The 10,183-nt window shown below is 36.2% G+C and overlaps 1 pseudogene; it reads left to right on the plus strand.

Moving 5' to 3' along the window:
• Positions 1-8,208: 8,208 nt before the first annotated feature.
• On the plus strand, positions 8,209-9,007 carry LOC122067706 (annotated as a pseudogene).
• Positions 9,008-10,183: the final 1,176 nt, after the last annotated feature.

The raw sequence follows: 10,183 nt of genomic DNA on the forward strand, positions 1-10,183 counted from the left end.
TCCTTTGATAGTTCCGACTCTATTCTATTTTTTTTGGGGTGGGGTGGGGTGGGGTGGGGTGGGGTGGGGTGGGACGTAAACCAAAATCTTGAACCCAAGACCTCACGGTAGGATGGGCTTTAATGCTTCACACTCAAACAAGTGCACTAGGCACTTGTGTGCACTTGTTCATAGCTTGACCAAATTTGACTAATATATCACAATGTTGAACAAAAAAAAAATCAAAATTACCTAATATTCCGTGATTGATCAAGTTATCTATATCTAGAACATAAATCCACTAGTATGCCTTAAATTACCATAGTATTTTATGTTTGAACAAGGCGCCAAAATATCATTTGAGTTAATTTTCACAAGTTTGATGAAGGATGCCCCAAACTTTACCTAAATATACTTGATTATTCTTCAATTTGACCAAAATTAACCAACATATTCACTAATATGTCCTAAATGACCATAATATCTTATGTTTGAACAAGGTAAGCCAAGTTTAACAAATTTGATGAAATTATCCAAATATTATAGATTCGATCAAATTATTCATTTTTCAAAATAGAATTCACTAGTACATCTTGAATGGCTCTAACAACATTAGTAAGCCAAGTTTAAAAAATTTGATAAAATCATTTTTCGCTTTCATTGAAATCTATATCATTTGATATGCTTTTCACAAGTTTGACAAATATATCCAAACTTCATTTAAATATGCCTAAATTTTACTCATTATTAACCCGCCCTAAGCCTAAATGTGTACTAAGCTAAGATTTCTAACCATGAGGGTGGGTTAGGGTTGGGTTGAGGCTTAGGCCTAGTCTGGCCTGGGCCAATCAAGTGTCCTGAACATCTATTATTGTGTTGCACTTCATAATTTTAATTGTCTTATTGACCATTTGATCTATTAATTAGTTTTTTTTTTTTGGTTTAGAAAGGTCAATCAAGTTTAGCCTGACCTTAAAAAAATTAGGGCCAACCCGACCCAACACTGCATAATTAGGGTCAATTAGGGTTGGGCCGGGTTGGATTGGGTTGGGTTACGATTGGGCTAGAGTTTTAAGACCCAGCCCAACCGAACCATGTTTCACCCCTACATTGGGAGCAACTATTTTGAAGGGTGGATCTGAAACCGATCTAGACCTGAATCAATTGGTCCCAATTCGAGTTTTTAAACCCTGCCACACCAACCCTATATCGGTGATACAAAACCACCTCATTAGAGGTGGAGTGGGGCGAGTCTCAATTCAACCCACCCCATTGCTATTTCTAACATTGGTAAGGAAAACCTCTAAATACCCTTCAAAATTGTGATTTTTGCTTTCAAGCCGTTTAGGTTGGGAGATTAAAATGGGTCATTGCTATGGGCTATGAAATTAAGATGTATTGTTTGGATAGATCAAATAGTATGAGTGGTAATAGGCTTAAGCTTTAAGGAGTCAATCCGGCTTGAAAGAAACCAGATTTTGACTTCATACAAAATAAGGAGAGAGAGAAAAACGGAAGAGGGTTACCGCTACTACCCAAATTTATCCGATTATTATAGTCTATGGAGAGAGTCAAGAGATATTGATTCCCTATGAGAGAGAGAGAGAGAGAGAGAGAGGAAACAGGTAGAGGATTACACGTGTAGCGGTTGAATAGGATAGCCTACAAGCAATTGGAACGAGAGAAACCGCGTGTAGATTAATAGAGTCTAGAGATTTTGATTTCCAGGACTAGCCGGTAGGTGATTGCATTTATCATAAATCGTGTGTATATCCAGAGAGTCAAGAGATTTTGAAACCGTGTGCATATCTAAAGAGAAACCATGGTAGATCTATCAACCCATTTGTCATGGAGTCGAAATCTCACCCTGTCCCTCACCCAGCTGGTCGTCAGAACGAAGAATGGATCAAAAGTATACCATTGACTTGCAAGCGATGCATGCAGATGATACGTAAAATTTGCAAAAAGTGCAAGCAATGTCAATGCCCCAAGCGGCAACTTTCTCTTCGAATAAGGTCATCTCTAGATTCTACTATGTTGAGTGCTGAGGACAACCCAATTGTCATTGGGGAAGAAGTGCAAACAAGAAAAAAAGAAGGGAATGTCCGTGGAGATAATTGACATCTCTGATAAAGATAATTGTAAGGAGGATTCAATGTCACTAGAGATTTGGGATTTAACATACTTCTTAACAGCAGCGTTCATAGATTCACATATATTAGATGTCCTCATCCCCGCAAAAAAATAGGATTTCAAATATGGCTTGGCCCCTTGATTACAGATTTTATACATATTTTCCATTCTCTTACTTGAACTCAAACTGTAGTTCTTAAGCATGCAACTCGATTGAACTTCAAATTCTTCAACAGTTTCTAATTCATTCAATTAGTGGAAGTCATGATTAAACTCCTTTAACATTGCACTCAACCTCGGACCCACCCAACTTGGGATTTTCTTACCTAAGTGCCACATACACAAAACATGCTTTGTGTTGGGAAACATATTTTTAATGGCATTCCGAATGGCACGATCTTGGTCAGTTATGATAGTTTGAGATGCTTTACCACCCATAAAATTTACAAATACCTACATACCATAAAAATAATAAGTAGGAGCTCTAGACAGTAAATATAATTCAAAGCATAGTATTTAGTAGATTAGAATTTGATCATTTACCTTAAATGCTCATTGGAAGGATTCAGCTATCTCATTTGCAAGCACACAACCGAAAACACAACTTGAACCATGATTGGTTACACCGACCCAAATACCTACTGATATTTTATATATGTTTAACTTGTAAGTTGTGTCAAACACTACGACATCACCATAATATTGATATCCATATAAAGACGTTGAATGAGACCAAGCAATATGCTTTAGCCGATTATCATTATCGACCACATATTCATACCGAAAATCATTGTCTTTTTCCTTCAACACCTTGCAAATAAGCATAAGTCTATCTGCATCATTCGGCTTCTTAATAGTTCGCAACCTGTAAGAAACTGTAAGCATCCCTTGAGTTAAAAGGAACACCAACACCATTGTTGAGTTCCTTTTCTAAAATCAGCATCATTTGCCTAACAGGTACCCATAACTCACTAAGGGTCAACAAGGGGTCCCTCATTTGTTCCAATATATGACGATAGGAAGCTAAATGACGCACTTCATTCTAGGTCAAAAGCTCATGATTGTGTTGATCTTTGAATCGAAACACCCTCCAAACCTGCAAATCACCATCTTTCTCCTCTTTCACACTCATGTAGGCAGGACAATTGCATTTCTTGATCGTTTGATATTCTTGTACTTCTGTAGGGAGTTTTGGATATTTTTATAACCATTACTACCTCCAGTAGTATCAATATCATTGTGTGTTGTATCATTATTAGGATGGACGATATCTCCATTAACATTTTCCTTTTTTTGTACATTGCAATCTCTAAAACATACAAAGTCCTTCCTATATACCCCTCTATCATCTCAGTCCCGATTAAAAGTGCGTTTTTTCCTAACAGCAAACCCATGAGCTCTTGCATACTGTGCATAATGCTCAAATGCTTCTTCAGAATTGGGGAACTCTTGACTTTCAGTTATAGTTACACACTCTGATTGATTGAACCGAGTGGGAGTATCATCAAATGATTCATCACTATCTGATACAAATATAGAAAAATCAACATCATTTTCCCCACATTCAAAACCCTCCCTTTCTTCATAAATTCATTGTTCAATAAAAAGTGGATCCATCTACAAAAAATAAAGCATTATTGGAATGAACATTGTAATAATTTTACTAAAATATTAAAATACTAAACTCATACCTTGATCCTAACTAGATTGGGTCAAATTTTGTAGAATATAACAAAATATATACATATATATATATATATATAATATAATCCAGTGCACAAGTACAAACGAAGGTAAGTGCAATGAAGGTAAGTGATTTGTCATATAGCTCAATTAATATATAAATACAAATAACATTGGATCTTAGAATTTTAGATTTAAATATATTAGAACCATTGGATGGATTAAGAAAGACATTTTAGTTACTAAAATCCAAACAATCAAAAGAAATCAGAATCCATACTATTAACTCAAGAGGTCATTCCTCTACTTCAACCATCATGAGGTTATTTGATGAAGTCCTTAAACCTTAGATCCCAATTCAGAATTTAGTTGAGTAGGTTGTTGACATGCCCATTTTCAAAAGTGAGGGAATTGGCTCCGTTTAGGTAGGTTTCAGACTTAGTAAAGATAGAGCAAGGTCTGAACAATGTGTAGGGATTTGATTTTTAGCCAGAAAGTAATATAGAGCTAATCATGGAAAAAATGACAGCCCCCTAAAATAGAGCTAATCATGGAGTGGATAGTTGTGGTTAAAGTGGTATGAGGATGAGTCTTGCTCTTTCAATGTTTAAGTGAGGAACATGGTGGATTTAGACCCAACTTTATCCAAATGGATGTGGCTTAACCGGTAGGTTTCACATGTTTTTAGGCAAGTTGCTGTGAATCTGTGGAAGATTTATTGTAATCTTTGTTTCTTTGACTGTTTCTTGTGATCTTGGATTTCAGTTGAGCAAAGCAAAGGGTTTTTTCTTATTTGATTAATAGGGACAGGACATTAGTTTATGGAAGACATTAGATAGTTTACGATTAGTGTTTCAGTTTGGCATTGACAGGGTTGAAGAAAATAATTCAGATGATGATTTCATTGACATGCTATGAACAATGGGTTCTTCATATCTTGCCAATAATTCATATGATGATTTCACTGTAAAGGAAATGATTATGGCCAACAGCTGAAAAAAACTTGTCAATGACAAAAGTAGTCAATGGTTATTATCGAAAGCACAAAAAATTATAAATAAAAAAGAAACCTAACCTCAAGCCGATCAGCTTGAACCTCTCCTTCTTCCTTCTTCATTCCCAACCTCTCCTTCTCTTCCAACCTCTCTTTCTCGTTTTCCTTTTCTTCGTTCCCAACTTCAGGGAAGAAAAACCCAACGCTTTTTTTTTTTTTTTTGTGTAAATCCAATGTCAATTATAATAGATCAGAGAAAAGTAGTTTTAACTCGAACGTTGTTAAGATGAAATGACTAAAATGCCATTACAATTCCAATTCTGGATATATTTTTTTATTTTAATTTGCAACAAGTGAAACATCTAATTTACCCCTATTTAATTCATTCTTGGAAAAATTACGCCCCCTCCCCCTGTAGTTTGCCGAAATTACACGTGAATCTAAGGGTTTGAACGAATTATGCCCCCTCCCCTGGCATTGACGGTGTGAATATGCTGTTAGTTTTAAACAGCAAAAGACTGTATTACCCTTTAGTGGAAAATGGTCTTAATATGATAAGACCATTATAATCTTTTATACTCATATACTAAAACACTCAAATCCCTCACAAAACCGATGGAGAAGATGGGTTTGAGTGCTCTGCAAATCACGACAGCCTCTGCTATCTTCTCTGACGTAATTCATATAAAAAAAAAAACCCTTGCATATGAATCCCAGATCAGATTAGGATCTGTAGAAAATTCAAAGGAATACTTACTTGGTTAATGGAGAAGAAGATGGAGGAAGAAGAATATAACAAAGAAAAACACCTAGGCTTCCCACCACAAGTATTTTGGCAACACCCAACCCCAAATAAACTCTAAACACCCTGCTACTACGACTGATAACAGTACAGTGATAATCTCCAAAACAGTAGAGCTAATTACCCAAGTATCAACCAATCAACTAGGGTAAAATCCAGCAACAAAGTAATAGGTATACTACCAATATCTAGACAGCAATTGAGACTCTAATGACACTCAAAATAAGCTATGCTAATCTGAGATCAAACCTCAATAACAGATTGAAAAAGGTAGACAGAATATAACCTTAGGTCTGAAAAAAAAATTGAGTTAAGCATCAGAAATTCAAGAAATTTTAGAATACTGCCCAGGAAAGGTTAAATTGTGATCGAAGGGGATTTGAAGGGATCTTAATGAAACCCCAAAATTGTAAGACACCGAAGAAACCAATTGGTTTGAAACCATGGAAGAAGACGAAAGTGAAAATCAGAATATAAGTTAACCTTCATCCATACACATGGTGATCAAAACGGCTCCATTATCGGACAATAGTTGTTGCTAGACAAACCCAGAAGTTGGTTTTGGAGTAGATTAGGGTTTGAGGTTGGCTTGAGCTCTGAGACCATAGAAGAAGACGAAGTTGAAGGAGTAGATTAGGGTTTGGAGGTTGCGGTGCAAGGAATTCACAAAGCGTGGAGCTGCTCCACACCGAGGCTTTGGTGCTCTTTGCTATACTCTACGGTGCTCTGTGTTATCTTCTTTGATCTTCTCAACTTTGATGTTCAAAGTTAGCTGAAGAATGAAGCAGCAGATTGAAGAAGATTGAAGCAAGTTGTTTTTTTTTTTTTTGGTACAAAAGAATGAAGTAGGTTGAAAACCCTCTTTTGTTTGTTTTAATGGAAGGGTATATAGGTAAGTTCAAGTGTATATAAGGGCATTTTAGGCATTTGAAGGTATCATATTAGTTGATGTCAGCAACTAACGGTCCCAATTTCACGGTGACTAACGGTTTGGACCTAATTGTAAGAATCTTACAAACTACAGGGGATTGGGACATAATTCGTTCAAACCCTTGAATCTACGTGTAATTTCGGCAAACTACAAGGGAGGGGGCGTAATTTTCCTTTCATTCTTTAATAAATATTTTCATAATAATTTAGTCTTTTTACCCTTTTGTTATTTTACCAAACATAACCAATCCTTATTACACTAATAACTTCCCTAATGCCTTAACTAAATAAGAAAAACATTATTTTAGACTAATTTCAGTTGAATCCAAGTTAGCAACTCAGGGTAACCAAACGTTTATTTTGACTGATTCCATAGAATCCATTTGATTGACTTATGGTAACCATACAGTTTATCAGGTGAATTCATCACTTAGAATTATTGTAAACCAAACAGTTATTCTTTCGAAACTATTAACCCCCATAAACAGCCTCAATGAAATTATGTTCTGAATAGATAGAAGCGCCCAGGGATTTACAGAACCAAACATATCATTAGGATTCGACAATATGGAACCTTATAATTATGCGGCTGTTGTATTGTATCAAAATCAGAAAAAAAAAAAAAAAAAGTTCTTCCTTCATATAGACAGCTAGCAGCAAAGTATACTGCTGAAATAATTCCTTCATTTAACCAAGATATCTCTAGCTGACCTGGCCATGACTACCACCAGTGAGTGAATCAACTAGGCCGAACCAGAAATAACAATTACTTGTGTTGATATAAATTCCAACAGATACAAGGATCGATTAAAATTTTCGGGGATAACAACCATAATTTCCATCTCCATTGTGTAAAATCCCTTTTATGCTCATCGATAGGACCGTGTTCCTTTCTTTTTCAAAGTTGGTGTCCTAAAATCCCTTATATGCTCATTAACAATACTTTGTTATTTTCACGTCATAATTAGAGTTTTAACATCCATGGCCTCTCTCCCAATCGCTGCTGCAACTGTTGCAACTCCTCTCTCTCTCTCTCTCTCTCTCCCCCAAAGTAATTAACACATTTGATTAAATTAATTATTATAAATTTTTTGGATGAATAATTATTATAATTTTATTATGCGCTAGTTATAATTATTTCTTAAATTTGCAATTGCCCACTTTTACCATTATTCATTCAACTATAGATAGAATTGGCTATTTTGTTCTAGGGTTTCTGTATAGAATATTTCCTTAATGGAGATTGAACGTAAATATAAATACATGCATTTTAATGTGTTGTAACTGAAATTCCTAAATTGATTCATCACCAATTGTTTTTCGCAATGAGAATTGCTGGTAGTTAATTTTCCTGTACTTGAGAGGCACTTACTATAGCATATATATTTTAGGAAAATTTACCATGCCACCCCTTGGAGAATGCCACAATTATAAGACCACTCCCTCTGTTTCACCAAATTATTCTCAGACTCCCTATTGTTAGTCACTATTAAGTGTCGAGTTAAAATGACCATTATACCCTTGCCATTAAAAACTCATGTTTTAACCAAAGATATATATATATATATATATATAACTCTTCATCTAGTTTTTAGCACTTGATCCTCAGGGGGGAAAAAAAAAAAAAGAAGGATTTGAGACAAATATCGAGACAGGGAGAAAGCCCATTTAGTGATATCCACACGATACTGCCGCCTTCTCAGGCGGTGGTTTCATGCCTTCTCAGGCTACTCAAACCCTCGATACCAACTTTTTCTTCTGCAAAGAATCAAGATAATCAGGGGTTGTTACCGCTAACAATGAAGCAGATAAGTGAGGTTCCTCTTTCAAATGATAACAAGTCCACTATTGTCATTGATGGAGACAATGTGAACAACGTGACAATGATTGGGATGGTGTTGAATAAAGCAGAAAGGGTTATAGATATTGCTTTCACCCTTGACGATGGAACAGGGCGAATCAAGTGCCACAGATGGGTGAATGAAGCTGTAGACAGTAAGGAGATGGAGGGAATACAAGATGGGATGTATGTGCAAATCCATCAGGGGAAATGGCAATTAAATGCTTTCCCTATTAGGCCTGTGACTGACTTCAATGAGATATCATGCCACTTCCTTGAGTGTATATATGTTCACTTGTATAACACAAAAGTAAAGGGTGGGGCACCAATGCAAGCTAATATGATGAGTGTAGTAATGAACACCCCTTTGCAGAATGTGTCCAAGGGATATCAAGCCGCCATGTAGAATCAATTTTCTAGTCAATTTGGCAATGATGGACTTAAAGGTATCGATCAAAAGTTCCTTGACTATTTGCAACAACCTTCAAACCTTGGACGGGAGAAGGGTATTCACAGAGACGAATTATCTCAACAGCTAAAGGTTCCTTTGGAGAAGATCATGGAATCCATTAGATCTCTTGAAGAAGAAGGTCTGTGTTACTCAACAATTGATGAATGCCACTACAAGTCTACTAGCAATGGTTAATACCTTGCCAAATCCACCCCAACCCCCCAAATATAAGACATATTGTGTCCATAGAAGCCATATTTTTGGATTAACTTTCACAATGTAAGTTCTCCCCTTTCACCCCCCGGAAGGAGGTATGGAGTTAAGAGACCGACAGGATCAATGTCAATGTTTAGGTTTTCTAATCCTTTTTTGAGTTCCTTATTTGAATATGTTTGATACTGTGTTTTTTGGGATGTTAATCTTCATAATATGTTGTTGGTTGCAATTGGTTATCAGGATTGGAAGTGAGGTGCTTTCCGACGGAAGTGAATTCTCCGGCAATGTTTCGTTGCTTGAAAGTGAGCTCCATCGACGAAGCAGACGGAAAGCCCATCGTTGTTGTAGTTTAATAGCGGCGAGCTGTTGCTGGATCTCACACCTTCTAGAAGCAAGGACCCAAGTTCTCTTGACGTTTTCTTAGTATGTTCTTGTCCATTGCCGTCCGTTGCCGTCCGTCGCTGATGCCACCGCCACTGCTCTGAATAATCGTCGGTGGTTCAAATCCAACTATTTAGGAGAATGGTAAATTAGGTCTTGGGTGAAAGAAATAGTAACTTATCACAAGGGTATTTTAGGTACTTCATATTTAATAAGGGCATTTTGGTATTTAAAATAAAATATAATTGTTAACATCAGCATATAAGGTATATTCCTTAACAGTGACTAATGATAGGGGGTCTAAGTATAATTTGGTGAAACAGAGGGGGTGGTCTTATAATTGTGGCATTCTCCAGGGGGTGGCATAATAAATTTCCCTATATTTTATGTGATTGTACTGATCTAATGGTTGATGTCTACCGACAAAAATGAATACACATTAAATGATTGTCGTGTAGAATGTATACATGAATGACAGTGACACTCAATATGATTTTGATAACCCGTTAAGAATGGATATTCAAGCTAGTTGTCGGACAATGATTGATCAGAATCTAGGGTGCTAATATTATAAATATTATTATTTGAATAGTGTTTCAAATATTTTGGTCAGTCACTGGTCTAGAATCTCTTAGTTTAATGTACAATGGACTAGCTTTATGGTGGTGTTTCTATAAAATGTTTGTGATGGTTCATGTTATACCTTTTGTAGTGTCATCCTTTTATACAATTAAAGACGACTTAAAGGCCAGCCTTTAGGATCACACTAGGCGG

Source organism: Macadamia integrifolia, unplaced genomic scaffold (assembly GCF_013358625.1).
Source record: "Macadamia integrifolia cultivar HAES 741 unplaced genomic scaffold, SCU_Mint_v3 scaffold3072, whole genome shotgun sequence".
NCBI classification, from domain to species: Eukaryota; Viridiplantae; Streptophyta; class Magnoliopsida; order Proteales; family Proteaceae; genus Macadamia; species Macadamia integrifolia.